The following is an 18,489-nucleotide window of genomic DNA, read 5'->3' on the forward strand; positions in this document are numbered from 1 at the left end:
TAACAACCCTCACATCCCTTAGACCAACAGGCCTGAGAATATTATGATAATCTTTAGATTATTTCTTTACATTTATAAATGTATTTAATAATGTAATACATTTGACTTCTAAGATCAATTCATAACTTATATTAAGAAAATTGTAAAATGATCAGAAATTTATATGGATCATTGAGCAATTGACAATCATATCTGCACAATTCATGAGTCACAATTCACAAATGTACAATGAATCATTAGTTATTAAAAAGCAGCATATATGATAGTTAAGAACAGTACCTTTCATTAATTCCAACACCTTCTCTTGGATACAAAGTTTGAGTTAACCATGCAGTATCATATATTGACTTTTCTTGAAATAATTATGTTCATATAAGTTGTTTTTTTAAATCAATAAGATAGTATTAAACTGGTTTAAACACTACAAAAAAGACATGAAATAAACATGTCATCCGAAACATTTTTATCCGGATATATGGTCACTTTCGACATATTTAAATAAAACCCGACTTTTTTTAGTTTATAAGAAAAACATTCATATCATATGTTCTTACTTCAATTCCTTTGTAAGCAGTCACCATCTGATCTAAAATGGCACTAAATGACAGGGTTTCATCTCATGTTTACAAGTTGTTGTTGTGGTTGTTGGTCACAGCCACACGGCCGCAGTAATCTCCCCTGGTAAACGTCATATGTTTAGTTTTGTGACCCCCGGGACAGGGTCAAATTTGAGCCCAGGGGAATAGTTTGAACAAATTTGGTAGAGAACTATTAGGTACATGTATCACTACATACCAAATTTAGTAGCCCTAGGCTCTATAATTATGAACAAGAATTTTTTTTAAAGTTTGCACAAAATAGGCCTTATTTAAGCATATGTTCATTTTTGTGAGCCCGGGGCAGGGTCAAATTTGTCCCCATGGGCATAATTTGAACAAACTAAGTAGAGAACTATTAGATGTCACTACATATCGAATTTGATAGAAATAGGCCCAATGGTTATGGACATGAAGATTTTTAAAGTTTGCACAAAATGGGCCCAATATAAGCATATGTTCAATGTTGTGACCCCTGGGGAACGGGCAAATTTGATCCCAGGGGCTTAATTTGAACAAACTTGGTAGACCACTATTAGATGTCATTACATACCAAATTTGGTAGCCCTATGCCATACGGTTATGGACAAGAAGATTTTTAAAGTTTGCACAAAATAGGCCTTATATAAGCAACTTTTTAATTTTTTGAACCCCGGGGCAGGGTCAAATTTAATCCCAGGGGCATAATTTGAAGAAACTTGGTAGAGGACTATAAGATGTCACTACATACCAAATTTGTTAGCCCTAGGCCCAATGGTTATGGACAAAAAGATTTTTAAAGTTTTCACAAAATAGGCCTTATATAAGCAAATTTTCAATTTTTTTACCTCCCTGGGCAGGGTCAAATTGGACCCCAGGGGCAAAATTTGAACAAATTTGGAAGAGGCTAACCCCAGGAATATTTTTTACAAATTTTATCAGAATTGAACCAGTAGTTTAGGAGATGTTTAAAGAAAAAGTTATCGCACGGATGCATGGACGCACGCACGACGGACACAGGACCATGACATAAGCCCCGCTGGCCTCTGGCTAGTGGAGCTAAAAATAAGTAAATGTTAAAGCAGTTACAAAATTCTTCACAATTTACATGCCCTAATTGACAAAACCATGGTACAAATGATATCAAAAGTATTATACATCAAGGATGGCAACAAGCCACATAATAAATGCAGCATAACACATTCTAAAAGTAAAAGACATCTGTGCAATGATATCTTTTCTTCAAATGGTAAGATGAACAAACAAAAGGGCCTGAAAGGCCCAAAGTCCTTCACCTGAGATAACAAGATATTATTGGGACAAATATTGTGACAAAAATTTATGAAGATCGGAAAATAAATGTGGCCTCTCGAGTGTTAACAAGGTTTTACTATAGCAATATAAGGAAAAATGCCGCACCCCCTGGAAGCCATGTTTTTCAACTAATTGTAACCATTTTCGAACTGATCCAAAATATCATTGAGACTTATATTCTGGCCAAATTTTATGAAGATTGGAATATAAGCGTGGCATCCACAGAGTTAACAAGGCAAATGTTGACGGCTCACGACGGCCATAAAGCGATCACAAAAGCTCACCATGAGCAAGTTGTGCGATTACACTCAACGTTGACAAATTTTTCTCACAGGCTTAGCCATTGACCTTTATAGTATGGATGGCTTTGTTATCATTTATTGCTATCATGTACCTGCAATAGTGTGTGTATGTTTACAATACACAAAGCATATGATATAAACAGACTAATTGAGCTTATAATAATCGGATAACTATTGCCAGGTCAATTAAGGACTTAAAATACTTTTTTGTCCTGATTTCATGAAGACTTGAGATATTTATGCACATAGAGTTTCAAGATATGGGATGATCCACAAATAAAAAGTATTTTTGATCTGTGTTGTGCAGGCTCTTTTTTTACGACTATCCAAGTGAAATTTCCATGTGAATAGGGTGTCAATTTTTTTCTGAAGTACTTCATTCAACCATTGCATATAATGAACTGTTCTGCATATAATTTGCCATTTTGATAGGAGATGACCAGGGTGACAGAGAAAAGGGATATGCATTTGAGACCTGGTCAGGACTCCATATAAAAGTGGTCATATTTAAAAATGTTTAATTACTACATGACCACAGACTCTAGATCTCCGGGACATGACTAAGGTTCTAAATTAATCTAGTATGAACATTTGAACTATATCTTTTTAACACTAAAAATAATATTTGATGTACAAATTTAATCTACCAATGTGTACAGATACTACTTAACATATATTTGACTGTATTGAATGTAGGAACTAGTTAAAATATCCATTAGAAAAAGAGATCAGATATGAAATATTCATTGCCTGAAGCACTGACCCTGGAGCTATGTTTATATATCTTTAAACACACTGATTAAAAAAGTAAAACAATATTGATACAACAGAGGGAAAATCATCCCCTCTTAACAATATGATACATAATTATGTAACAGCAACAATTGTCATTGTCAGAAAACCGCTCTTAAGCAAACAGCTGTCAAGCAACTGCAGGCTGATCTGGATCTAAACTGGTCACAATAGCCTTAATGTCTCTTTTACTGTGATACAGTTTATTTAACTTTAAAGGGATCTTTTCACGTTTTGGTAAATTGACAAAATTGAAAAAAGTGGTATCGGATTCGCAAATTTTCGTTTTAGTTATGCTATTTGTGAGGAAACAGTATTACTGAACATTAATCATGGTCTAATATAGCCATAATATGCATCTTTTAAAGATTTAAAAATTATAAAGCGTTGCAACGCGAAACGATTGAAGAATTTGGAGAGTTCTGATGTTGTCGTTTAATTTTGTGAAACTACGAAGATTGCATTTATTAGGTATAAAATACGTCAACCATTTATATTTGGCACAATAGTCGAGCAGGATAATGCGTTTTTACTCCAGGACTAAGGGGGTCACTGGTTCAAGCACTGCTGCGGGCTGCTTTTTTTTCTTTTTTAGAATTTTATTCTTGATTTTTAACTGGAGCTTTTAAGATCCAAGGTTTACATTTATCAAAATAAAGCATTTAATGACCTACTTTAAAACATGCCAAAATCTGTGAAAAGGCCCCTTTAACACGATTTCTACTCCTATAAATATGAAGTCGATAAACATGGACTAAACAGTATATTACGTCTAATTATTTGGACTATAATGATATCAAGTACTTAAATAGAAAGAAGAAAGAATACAAACCAGTAATTTGAGTAAAGAGTTTGTAATCAATGTTGTATTTCAGGACAGCTTGGTGATATGCAAATCCCATATGTCATGTTAATATCGGGTATCATAGCCATTCAATAAGTCGCAAAATGCTCGAACAAAATTTATAAAGCAAAATGTGACTTAAATTGATAACTAAAAATACCAGTATCATCAGTATGCCAGTTTTGCCTTGTCAAGCTGTCGAGATCCAGAAAGTGCTTCATTCACATCGAATATATCCTTCGAATTCCATTTATTGTTGCATTACTAAATAGCGAAACAAGCCGATTTAAGCTGTAAGAAAGTTTTGACACGAGTGTAATCAAGTCTCTCATGGGGGAAGCCATTGTTGTAGAAAGTGATTCATTCACATCGAATATATCTTCGAATTCCATCCATTGTTGTCATTAGCGGAGATTTAGTGAATAAATAATTCATATATCATAAATGACAGCTTCTAAATAGCGAAACAAGCCAATTTATGCTGTAAGAAAGTTTTGACACGAGACTCTCATGGGGGCAGCCATGATTGTTGAATGTTGAAACACGAACGACAACTCTGCTAGGAGAATGTTATCAATGACAATCAGCGAGGTCGATGTATTCCGATTAAAAAAATCGAGTTATCTCAATCGGACTGGCTCGGTCTTTCACCTAGGTCGCCATTGTGAAGAACTTGTTGATGGTATCATACTTTAGACGATGCTGAAACAGCATCGTCAAAAAGTAAAATGGCGGACATTCCGGTGTTTTGTTAACATTTTGGACAACTATAAATGAAATTTTCAAACGCAAATATTCACAGAACGATTCAAAAACACATCACCTCTTGTGCTTTGAAGTTTAATGCTCATTTTTATACAAAACTGTATGGAGTTAGATATTTTTCACAATTCTTAAATTGGGGAAAGTATTATCACATTCAATTTTCTATAGAAGCTAGTTAAAACGGCCCCAGGTCAAAACGGCCCCACTTTGGTTAAAACGACAACAAAGTCGATTCTTAAAAAATATTGTTTCCGTCGTTTGAGCAAGTGCGAATTAGACGAAAACTACTCTCCCTTGTCAATGTAGTTTCCGATAGGTGGCTCTGTAAGAGAGCGTTTTACTTGTGGCCGAGTAACTCTGTTCAATCAATCAGCGTTGGGATTGACTGATCGATACATGTGTTAATTTGCACTGGGTAAACATGCATATGAAAATGACCACGCGGTCTCGCGAAGAGTGTGCTTCTCAGGAAAACATGGACTTAAATAGTTCAATTAGGGAACTTTTAGTAGAAGTGCGCGAACAGAAGAGAAAAATAAGTTCTCTAAAAGAAGAAGTTCGAGTGAATTCGCTTTCCGTGCGTTCAGTATGTTAACAAACTGAAGACGGAACATGAACTAAAATGGCGATACGAAAGCAACAAAATTCAGCACGATTTCAATTCAAAATCGCACGAGAACATTAGCCAAGTGCTTTGGGCAGTTGAAAACAGCAAACAAGAGTACGCTCGCGCGCTAGTTAATGGCTGTTGAAAACAGTTAAAGCGACGAAACAAGCTTATCCGTATAGCAGACACGTCTGATGGCGGATGGGAGACTGTTCGCCAATATGAGGCAAACCCCGTGGCTAGCGACTCAAATGATGAATCCAGGATCAACAGAGCGGAGGCGAGTGCAGCCAAGAAGAAGAAGGCGAAGTCAACGAAACGTTTCAAGCCTTACGCTACCGTCACTTTCGGAAGCTTGCCACGTGGCGGAAACACGTTTTCGTTTCCGGTGCAACAGCAGCGACCAGAACCCATGCAGCAACTGCATACTTTTCGTCCCTATTACTTCAAGGGCAATGTACGAGACGGAATTAGTCCCTGTTTCGCTTGTGGAGAAACCACCCACCTCATACGCCACTGCCCCTACACCCGGCGGTTACCGCAGCTTTACGTTCCTATCAAACAGTAGCCACAGACCGCAGAACCCGGTTATACCAGACGTAGATTTAAACGATGAGTATTTATTGTTTACTGATAACTTTGCTAACAGTCAGGAAATATTTACTGACGACTATTATGAGTACGAACAAGGCCAGAAAGAAATACTGGTTAAAAGTAGACTGAAAAATCATTTGCAATTTTGGAAAGATATTGGAGCTAACCAATTCATTTTAGACACTATTGAAAATGGTTATAAAATTCCCTTATTTTCTTTACCAGACCATGTGCATTGTCGAAATAATCGTTCAGCTTTAAATGAAAATAATTTTGTGACTGAAGCTATAAAAAGTTTGTTAGATCGCGGTCTTATTGTGAAATGTACGAATGCTCCAAACGTTGCTAATCCGCTGACAGTTTCTAATTATAATGGGAATTATTTTAGATTTACGAAAGGTTAATCTACATGTTTGGAAGCAATCAGTAAAGTATGAAGACTTGCGTTTAGCATTGATGTATATCAAAAAAGATTATTGGATGATTAAGTTTGATATAACGTATGCATATCATTTTGTGGATATTTTTCTGCCACACACAGATTATTGAGGTTTTCCCTGGGAAGATTGTTCGGGTATTCTGGTCTATTACAATTGTTTGGTTCTTCCTTTTGGTTTGTCGTCTGCTTGTTATATCTATACAAAATTAATGAGGCCATTAATTGCAAAATGGAGAGGCGAAGGTAAAAAGATCATTATGGTTTTAGATAATGGTTTTGGCACCGCAGAGACATACGATAAAACAGTTATTATGTCACGGAAAATTAAATCAAATTTGTTGTTATCCGGCTTGGTGCCAACAGTTGATAAATCATACTGGGAGCCAGTGCAAGCATTACAATGGCTAGCATCGCAGTTAAATACAGCTAATTTCACCGCGTGTATATCGGGGTTTAGAATCCATAAAGTTCTACAGACACTTAGATTTTTACAAACTTCGGACTATGTTTGTGTGCGAAGAGTTGCTAGTTTTGTGGGACAAATTATATGTATGGGTATAGTACTGGGAACTGTTTCTCAAATTATGACTAGGTGTTAAAGCATCAACATACTTAAAGCAAAAACTTGGAACTCTTATATTAAGTTATCTGAAAAAAGTAAGGTTCAACTTTCGTTTTGGAATTAACATTTACAAATTATAAATGTTAGAGAATTGGCAATTAGTCATGGCTGTACTATAATTGTTTATAGTGACGCTAGCAGCACTGGTTTAGCAGGGTATGAGATCGAAATGCAAAGCGGTGTAGTGCACGACACGTCGCCGTCGGAAGCGGCAAAATCCTCCACGTGGAGAGAATTGTGTGCTGTTTATAGAGTACTGTTGTCGCTTGAGCATGTACTGGCAAATCAAAGATTACAAGATTTAGCGATTAAAATATTCAGGTATTCTTTAGTTCCTTCTATTCATTTGGAAGTTGAATGGATACCAAGGGGAGAGAATTATGTGGCAGACTATTTGTCCAAAATAGTAGAAAAAGACGAATGGGGTATTTCCCCTTATATTTTGTCAATAATTCAGTTTTCATGGGGAAATTTAGAGGTCGATTTCTTTGCCTCTAAACATAACGCCAAATTACAACGTTTTTATTCTAGATTTTGGTGTTAAGAGTCTGAAGGAGTTGATGCTTTTACTTTCCCATAGGCGCATAATTATGGCTTATTTGTACCACCTATAATATTAATACCAAGGGTATTATTAAAATTGCAATCTTGTGGGGGCAAAAGGTGTTTTGATTGTTCCAGAATGGAAGTCGGCTAATTTATGGCCTATGATTTGGACAAGTGATGAACATTTTAAGTCGTTTGTAATAGACTGTATGGTTTTACCTACGAAAAAAAGTTATAACATACCTTGTACAAATGGTTCTGGGTTGTTTGGTGTTGAAGATCTTAAATTTCGCATGTTAGCACTTTTGATATCATTTGTGAATCATGAACATTGATATCGTTGCTTAATGTTTGTAAATGTAATGTGTAAAGTAACAAACTGTGTCAACTTTAGTGCTGTTACACAATTATTTTTTTCAGATACGGAAGTGAAGTTGATGGCTTGCAAGAGGTCTTGGCGGAGAAGGTATCCTTGCTGCCCGAGTTGCTTAAAGTGATATTATGGGCATTTTTTCATTGTTGAATTGAGCTGAAAAGAATTAACAGGTAAAAAGAGTTAGTTAAAATGTGGTTACTGACCAATTATCTGCAACTCATCTTGCTACCAGTTGTTTATAAAAATATATTTTATATTCGATATTCTTACGTAACCCACCCAGTCCTGTAAGCCGAAATGATCCTTAAAAATAAAAATTGTGTCTTTGTGTCGTATGAACGAATCTTCACTAAAACTAAATTTAGTATCACATCGTACATGCATGATTAGTTGACAAACGAAAGTACGGATGATATTCAAATGCATTATTTTTCTCTCCGGGATATTGTTTTTGTATGTTGATGCTGCATCAACAAATATAAGTGTATATGAAGTGAAAACACCAAAAATAAACAACGGTTGCAATAGAAACCTATAAACTGTTAGATACCCATAATATTACTTTAAAGTCACCAAAGCGGAAAACACGTACCTCAGTTACAAAAGGGGCGTCAATCGATGGCGTCGTTGGGGGTATGCTAATGGGCTTTCGAGCGGGGATGCCTTGCTCGCCAAGGCTTTTCAAGTTGCGCTCTATTTATACAAACAGCTAGTAGTGCAAGTCAGATTATAAATGCGTTTTACAGTATTAAATAGTATCATGATATATTCGATTATGTATCACCTACTGATTCAAGACATGTTATTAATTGTTTAGAAGCTGCAAAACGGCGTTTAGCGAAACCTGTGAATAAGAAAGAACCAATGACTGTTGATTTACTGCAACAAATGTACACACATATGTTTGTTGAAACTGATGTTATGAATCAAAGATTTATTTGTATATGCCTTTTATCATATGCTGGGTTTTTAAGAAGTGCAGAGGTACTAAAGTGGAGAAGGAGTGATGTTTGTATTAACAGCAGTTACTTAAGTGCATTTATTGAATCTAGCAAGACAGATATGTTCCGTGAAGGAGCCTGGGTGCTTATTGCTAGGACAGGCACACAGTTGTGTCCAGTAAACAATTTACAGAAATACCTTACTTGGACAGATTTTTCTTCGGAATCTGAATGTTACTTGTTTTGTCGGTTAAGTTCAACGAAATGTGGGCATAGGCTCAGACAGGAAAACAAGTATTTGTCATATAGTACATTTAGAGAATTGTTTTTGATTCCGTTTAATTAAACCGCATGTTCAAGACATAAGCAAATATTTCCTTCATTCTTTGAGAGCTGGTGGCGCAACTGCTGCGGGTAATAATTGAATTCCTGATAGGTTATTTAATCGTAATGGTAGATGGCTGAGTGAAACAGCTAAGGACGGCTATGTTAAAAGCTCTGTTGATGAGAGGTTTAGGGTTTCAATGTCACTTGGATTATAACCATTAATGCATTCTATAATAAGCTAATTATTATTGGTATTACACTTACACGCCCGTTCTTTTAATTCAGTCGGTCATACCAATGACTTACCAAAAAATATGTTGTATTTTTGTTGAATTGTTTTTGTGCGAATTAGACGAAAACTAATTTCCCTTGTCAATGTAGTTTCCGATAGGTGGCTCTGTAAGAGAGCGTTTTACTCGTGGCCGAGTAACTCTGTTCAATCATTCAGCGTTAGGATTGAATGATCGATACATGTGTTATTTTTTATATATTTGTTTTGAATAACAGAAGAGTAACATTACAAATGTTGTTGTTTAAATGTGTAATCTACATGCTTTTTACCCTGGTACGAGCTAATATTTGAAATTTAGGATTGTGTTTTTTACAACAGATCATGCGTTAATTCACATTGAGTATGCATTTAATGTATTCAATTTATACATGTATACCAGTATCATAATAATTATTATTTATCCCACTTTGGGATTCGGTCTCCGGAAGAGACGATAAGCGTGGCTGCCTTATAAGTTGCCTACGAGGAGGGACTCGTGCCGGCATACAGTATGCCTGGTGTCGTAGTAGTCTATGTTGATAGGCGTGGCTGCCTTATAAGTTGCCTACGAGGAAGGACTCGTGCCGGCATACAGTATTCCTGGTGTCTTAGTAGTCTATGTTGATAGGCGTGGCTGCCTTATAAGTTGCCTACGAGGAGGGACTCAAGCCGTTATACAGTATGCCTGGCGATGTTGTAGACTACGTTGTATGATGTTGTAACAAAGCTTTTGTGTTTATTAATGTTTTATGTATGTTTGATGACTATGAAATAGTAATACACGGTATCGGTAAGTCGGTCATACCAATGACTTACCCAAAAATATGTTTATTTTGTTGTTTTTCCTATCGGGAGCGTAGTTGTTAAGGGAACGTGAAATAATCCGGTTTTGTTTCCATTTTGGTGATATTCATAGTAACATTTTTTCTGCACTCTTAATATTTAACTTGTCAAATGTCATAGGATGGAGAATCGTCGGATACCCACGACTAAAAGGACGAACGTGGGTATCCGACTTTGAGGATGGTGATGTCATTATACTTGTTGCACATTAAATCAAGTTTGGTATGAAATATACAAATCGTATAACACTCATACCTGACCCAACATTGATATCCCACCTGATGAAACAAGTTACTACCCGTTGCATCACAACTTTCGTGTGTTCATGAATGATTTATTTTTAGCAAATGCTGACGCTTATGTTAAGAGACATTTATAATTTCTATAGGTTGCTTATATAAATACATATTATTATTTATGTATGTTTCTTACATTTGCAATGAAGATAATATTGATATAAATGTTGTTTACTTATTGACTTGTAGGTATGAATGAAAGGCTGGAGATGTTTAAAAAGACAATACCATCTGGATAGCGACGGGATCGATTGATTAAACCAGCATAATGCCATTGTGGTGAAACGATACAGAGATTTTGTAGCTTTACATATTTTTAATAAGGTACCAAAAACGAATACGATTAATTATTTTATAATTTAAATTAAGACATAAGAGTGAATATCTGTATACAAATTAGAGTTCAGAACACATGTTCATTGTTTACAAAACATGTCACAGAATGATTTATTTGATTTTCAATTTTCATAGAAATTTATTTGTAAACAAATATATCATAAACTTATTATACAATTTTATCAATATGATGTACTAATTAAATTGTAAAAGCATGAACCTTTCAGCAATAAAGAAATTGACACTATAGAGCCCATTTATAACCGTATGAGATTAAATAACTTTTTTCTATGGCTTTTTAACAAAATAAAAGCTGAAATTTACCATGATTAAACAAATATTTACGGATCCTATAGCGTTTAAGTTATTAATTTAATTTCGAGAATGATCTTCTTCAGTTCTTCGTACGACATCTCCTCGAAATTGCTGTGGCGGCTGCAGTGGGATCTGACAAAAAAAGCTCATGCTTCATACTTCGAGTTTTACATATGGACAAGACTGAACAATAAAAGATGTTCAGATATTATAGTAAATTTAAGTATTAAATGCAGAAATATTGAAATTATTATTTGTGTTACTGTATATAATGATATTATTTTGATCAAAGACACTGAGAGAAATAAACTTAATGAAAACATAAGCAGTTCCAACAACCATATTTTGATTATGGTACTGATTTTTTAGTTTGCATACCAAATTAGTTTCACACTCATCTTTCACATTTATACAAAATCGTTATCATATTCAAAAGGGATAAGATTATGTTTCGGGATATCGTTTTAAATTTACGTTAGTACATTTTATATTATTAACGTTTTATGCTCCCTCCTTTGAAGAAGAGGGGGTACATTGTTTCTGGCCTGTCTGTCTGTCCTTGTGGGTGTCTGTGTGTCTGTCACAAAACTTTAACCTTAGTCATAACTGTTGCAATATTAAAGATAGCAACTTGATATTTGGCAAGCATGTATATCTCATGGAGCTGCACATGTTGAGTGGTGAAAGGTCAAGATCATCCTTTAAGGTCAAAGGTAAAAAAAATGCATTGGGGCATTGTGTTTCTTACAAACACAGCTCTTGTTATTTATATATTGTTTTTTATTGCCTGCTGACTATAACAGCAATTGGATTTTTACAGCGAATTGTGCATTGATTTTAGACAAAACTACCGAAATAGTATAATATCCTATCTTTTAGCAATGATGTAATATTGTAATATAGTTACTTGTTTTATAATGTACAAACACAACAGTATGTTCAATCGTGCAGTTGCAAAATCTACCAGACTCAAAACACTATTTACTATCACTTGTGTTACCTGCGGTGGCACATGAGGTCATAGGTGCTTGCATCCGACTTGATACATTTACTGCCCTCAATTGAATATTTTACAGACATAACACTCGTCCGGAATTCGCGAGAATCTATGAAATCCGATGCACATTAAAACTCTACTGTGCTCGTAACGTTTGGGCGATTAAGGTATTATTGGCTTTTACGCAGAAACAAGGCTAACGTCAAATTTACAATTAAAACAATGTTTTGAAGTTTTAAAACACATATCATTCGCGTATTTGCCTGAAAAAATATTGTTTGTCAAAGTAGCAGCCATTAAATCCGTAAGAGCAATCGCTTTTGCCAAGAATAGAATTGGTTAACGAACGAAATTTGTTTTAGTTTCTTGTAACGATTTTTTGCACGTTATACGGTCTTAGAAAAATTTACTAAAAATGGTGTAAGCAATATTTTTGGAAGAAATGTTAGAAAAAAAAGTTTTTACGTGATTTTTTTTAAGAATTACAAAATGCTATATTAAATATCTATTTCGTCTGCCCAAAATCTGGTAAGGCTTAAAAAAAACAACCGTTTCCCCAGTGATTTTGACATGCGGTATAACTAAAGTATATTTGCGTAAACGCAAATATATCCTAAAAACTGCATACTTGAGTAGGGCTAGTTGCGCGCGCATCAAATTCGAATCGCACACCGTCCTGACAAGCTTTGGCCATATTTCATTTGATTCGCGTAATATGTCATTGTGTACACACCGGTCTTATTGCGTACACACCGGTCTTACTGACCTGTGTACTAACGCGAAAGGAATTGCGGGTAGCACTTCCTTTACGAGTGAAAAGTGAAAGCGAAAGTAGGTCAGCTAAATCATGCTACTGATAATTGCTATCCGTCTTAATAGAGATTCAAAATCACATTTAATTATTATACAATTACATTTCTTTAAACAACATTTTATTTTAAACATATGTTAAAAAACGATTTTCTCTCATTATTAACATTTTCATCCCTACTCAGAACTACTGTGGCGGAAGCATAAATCCCCAAACCAGGGGAATGCGATGCGTCTTAGTATAGAGGTGACAATAACGTAGTGACGTCACCATCTATGTATGGAATGCGTGTTGCGTTTTGTTTTCTTCTGGTCAGCGTTATCAAATTATGGCGGAAAGAAAAATGACTGTATGCCAGACGACCATCTGCATTGACTACGGAATCGAGGCCGATGTTGAGTGTCCGGCTTTGAGGTTAAGGAAAAGCTGTTTTCAAAGTTTGCTAAAGTGTTTATTTGTTAATTTTAGAGAATGAAAGATCTTGCAATGTTCACATACGTAAACGAGCAATAAGAGCAGTAAATAGTATGATACACACATTGTATGGTATGTAATGAAATTGTTTAATATGTTGTTTTTTTCACGCGTAACGTCAATAACATTTTAAACTCGAACGTAGAAATAACCAACGCAAAAAATGGAATAATTAATTAATTAATTAAAAAAGCACAGATTTACTGAAAGCAAAACACATACATGAATTAATGAATGAATAAAATAAATTATAATCGATACAGAAAATATCAGTATAAAATAAATAAATAAAATTACAAAAATAAAAATAAATAAAAACTAATAATTAACTTCTAACTAATAATATTGTAATATTGAGCATCATGACAACGAGCATTGGTCATTGGAGGTATAGCAGATGCGGGGAAACCCAGATGTACAATTAACGTTTATTTAATGTATTGCGCTGCAAGGAAAATGGACGTCAGAGACAAGTGTCATTGCGCGCGCTAAACCCGTGAACTTTCGTACCTGCCAAATATTTTGATAATAAACATCAACATAAACACGCTAGTCAAATATATCGGTGTTCGTTGATATTTCTAGGAAATTTGGAATACATAAAGAAACAATGTAACAAAACACCTTTACAAATATTGTCTAACAAAACCATTAATATTATCTTTTTTTATCTTGATTTGTTTGATTGAGTTCGTCACTAACATCCCAGAGGGTAGCTACAATAACAAAAAAGTGCATAAGAAAATTGTATAAGCGTTTAACTATTTGCAATATAGAAAAAAATATTTCAATAAGTTAAAATTAAGTTACTATTTTATTAATATTGAACTTGAAGTGTTCTCTTTTATTCACATAGTTCAGATTTTCGAGATACATATCGGGTAGGAAAATTATTGTGAATAAGTTTTTAATACACAATTTTATTTTCGCTATGCATAGTTCATTGTTTACTTTCTCAAAACTATTTACTTAGCGTGTTAAAATTATTATTCATATAAGAATTTTAACAAAAAAAAATACAGTAATTAAAATTGTATGATTTTAACTTTTATTTTATAACGACGTTGTATTGTTTTAACAACGCATGAACTAAAACAACGTATGAAAAATACATTTGATTCTCTCGATAATAATGACAATAAATCACAAAACGATCAATGACACTTGCAAAACGTTCATCCCGCTATCATATGGTGATTAATTTATGCCGACGAGTGATTTCTCTTGAAACCTAGGCAACCGTCTGTAACCTTCGGTAACGTAACACAAATACAAAATTAATCCTGCAATCCGTGGTTAACTCATTTTTAGACGACTAAATTATGTCATTCCTTTAGGTTGAAACAGGATTGTAATAATGTTATTACAATTAAGGAATTTAAATTTTGTACCGAATATTACATTATTCATTTAACATTACACAATAAAGATTATTTGATAACCGGTACGTGCGTTACATTATTCATAATTTATGTAATTATATAATTTATCCCTTACAATAACTTGATATGAGATGAACAAGTAAAGTCAGTGTAGTGAATGTAAATTTATAAATAATATTTATAACCCTCTGTATTTATTTGTAAATTATTGTTTGTACACACAAATGTACATGTATATACGGCGTAATTTACGGGTTAATCCCTTATTTTATATATGTAATCCTGAATGAGTTCACGAACAAGCTAGAAATGATTATGCTTGAAATGAAAATTATCAATGAAATTATATTTTTTAAGTACACACATGTTTGACATGTCAATGATGTGCATGTAAATTGTTATATATATATATATATATATATATATATATATATATATATATATATATATATATATATATATATATATATATGTGAATGTTTGTAAATTATTGAAGATGATTGTTTCTTCCCAAATCCACTAATATTATGTAACAATGTTCATTTGCCTTACCCTCAAAAACAAACCCCCTTTTTCTCTTTCTGATTAGTGTCAGATACAAATGTAACTAATAAAAAGACACTAGCATGCATGCTCGACCAGCCCATATAGTATACGAGTATTATTAACGGTATTTCTTTTATCGGCCTGTTATGCTTAGGTAATCTGTAATTACCTTCTCAACCTGCCGTAAATTGCCTGTGTACTGTCAACACGCCGACCTCGTGACTTCGTGTGTACTGGCGCACCCATGCGCTAACGATGCTCGTGAAATGATTGCGGATTGAAACTTTCCAACAATAGCCACATGGTGAAATCCGTTACGCTACCATCCTTCCTGTATGATTTTAAGTTCCTTGGTTAATAACTAGAATTGAAACTATCGATGTTCCCAAACATTTAAACAGACATCTATCTTTCTTGAAAATACGATGGCTAAACGCCGTGTGCAAAACTTAATGCTATACCACACATATCCGGCCAAAAAACACTAATTATCGTAAAGTTCGTTATATTTTTACCCACATAAGTACCCCCCACAATTGTCCATACTCCATCAATCATGCTTGGCAAATCCCTTTTGTTAATATTACCAGAAGTTTATAATTTACTAAATATATTTTTGCTTTGTTATATTGCCCTTATCGTATATTTTGTATACTTGGGTGAAAAATAAACGTTTTGTTTTGTTCTGTTCTGTTATTTTTCCGTATAATGTATTCAAATTAAACATTATTTATAATAAAACGTCCGGAAAAAAACATATCAATTTATGTGTTCGACTAAATGTGAAAGATCAATGTGTATGCGTGCTCTTCAATGCAAAATTGAAACTATATTTCAACAATAATGAAACGTTCTTGTCCGCAAGCAATATTGTATCCGTTGTTACTCCGAAAATCTTCAAGAATAATAACAGAAAATGTAAACGTTAATTGTCAAATGATATACGAATATCATTAATAAAAGAAGTGAATCATATAACATTTGTTTAATATTGTTCAGATGACAGTAAAGTGTATGCCAAAAAAAAATTATGCGTCATCTCATGAATGAAAACGCATCAATACCAATTACTAGAAATCCTCCATATGTCTGCGGCACGATACATCATTGTATACATTGATGGTGACGTCACTACGTTATTGTCAGTAAGACCGGTGTGTACACAATGCACGATACATTTAATGTTAATTTATGGATAATGGGAAGTAACCAGTACCCAGTACTAGAAACAAGTAAGATACTGGAAATGCAACAGTGCAATAGATGTGTTTCCCTTATACGAAACAAAAAAGAAATCGTGTTATCCGCCATACAGTGGTAAGCCTTTAGTCTTTACAATACATAGGTCTAAATAACATACTAAAAATTGTAATATTATGAAAAAGTACTTCAATATTGAGTCAAACTTGGCCTTTCACACATCTTATGGCATAAGCCGTAATTTGGAACAATATATGAATGACAGAAATTAGATAGCGGGACTACAATTTGACACTGAAATCGTATATACGCTTTAAAAAGTAGTTTAACCCACCAACAAAAGCAGCACGATTTAATGTGCATCGGGGTCCTTATTTTCAAAAACAATATTGCATTGTTTTATTTATTACATACTAAAAACTACAAGGATTTAATATATATCCTCAGCTAGTGAATGCATGCATAATGTTGTACTTAGTGCTAATTATTAATGCATGCTTTGTGGCACCATACTTTCGTGATTACTCTTCTTTATTCAACACCATAGTACGTTGCTGAAGTTCATACACTTGATGCAAAAAAAACGCACTTTAGTATATTTAGCACAGTCTAATTATTACATCATCATTACATCATCATCATCATGATCATCATCGTTGTCGTCGTCCTCGTCGACATCGTCATCGTCATCGTCATCGTCATCATCATCATCATCATCATCATCATCATCATCATCATCATCATCATCATCATCATCATCATCATCATCATCATCATCATCATCAGCAGCAGCAGCAGCAGCAACAGCATCATCATCATCATCATCATCATCATCATCATCATCATCATCATCATCATCCTAAATTAGGATGATACTACATACACGCTTTAATCCCATTCAACAAATAATTAGAACGTGCTCTGTGATAAGGAGGTTTAAATCATGTGCATACAGTTTCATCCCAGATTAGCCTGTGCGGTCCGCACAGGCTAATCAGGGACGACACTTTCCGCTTTTAAGGTATTTTTATATTTAAAGAAAGTCTCTTCTTAGCAAAAGTTTACAGCTTAATTTTTATTTTTTAGGGCTTGATGTTTTTATATTTTTGTTTTTATTCGTTTGTTAGTTCTCTTGAAAGCGCGCACAATATCCAAATATTCATTTTTCATGATGTGACGGACGTTCAAGCGTCAAACTGAAGGGATTATTCAATAATCGACCATGTATTTGTATATCAAACACGAATTAAAATGGTAAGTGGCTGTGGTTAATGAAGATTGCAAGTTACTAATAGTAACTAGTAGTAGTCCATCACACACTGATTTTTACTATTTTACTATACCATGTCTGTCCTGTAAGACTCAATTAAAATACTATTATCATGTCGTATTCTTTATATTATAATTGTATTACATTCTGATGTGTGCTTAGTTGTGTTTTTTTCAATGAAAAATAGTATTCATACTTATAATAATACCAAAATATTTTTAACTTGCAAACTTGCAAAACGATTATAGGCTCGTTTTGTGTGAGCAGACTTTTATAGTAATGGTATATGAAACATTCTTAATAACTATATGTTTGTACAATTTAAGCTTCTGCATCACTCAAGATGAATATGTTTAAAATTTTAAGAATCAGTATATTGATTAGATACGTATACACTTGGATTGTTTTCTAATCATTTAAAGGCTATGTAGTACCCCATGTACTTGTTTTAATTGAGAAAATAATCCACATTTAAGATTCAGTTTATGCTTAAAAAGAAATCACAAGCTTGTACGTGGTCTCGCTGTTAATATAGGTCGTACTAGTGAAGGTTCATCAACGCCGTGTCGGGTGTTATGGGGAAAATAAAAGAATTGAGCCGTGCTCTGTGAAAAGGGTGTTTAATGCATGTGCGTTAAGTGTCGTCCCAAATTAGTTTGTGCAGTCCGCACAAGCTTATCAGGGACGACTCTTTCCGCCTTAAA

Source organism: Dreissena polymorpha, chromosome 12 (assembly GCF_020536995.1).
Source record: "Dreissena polymorpha isolate Duluth1 chromosome 12, UMN_Dpol_1.0, whole genome shotgun sequence".
Taxonomy (NCBI): Eukaryota; Metazoa; Mollusca; class Bivalvia; order Myida; family Dreissenidae; genus Dreissena; species Dreissena polymorpha.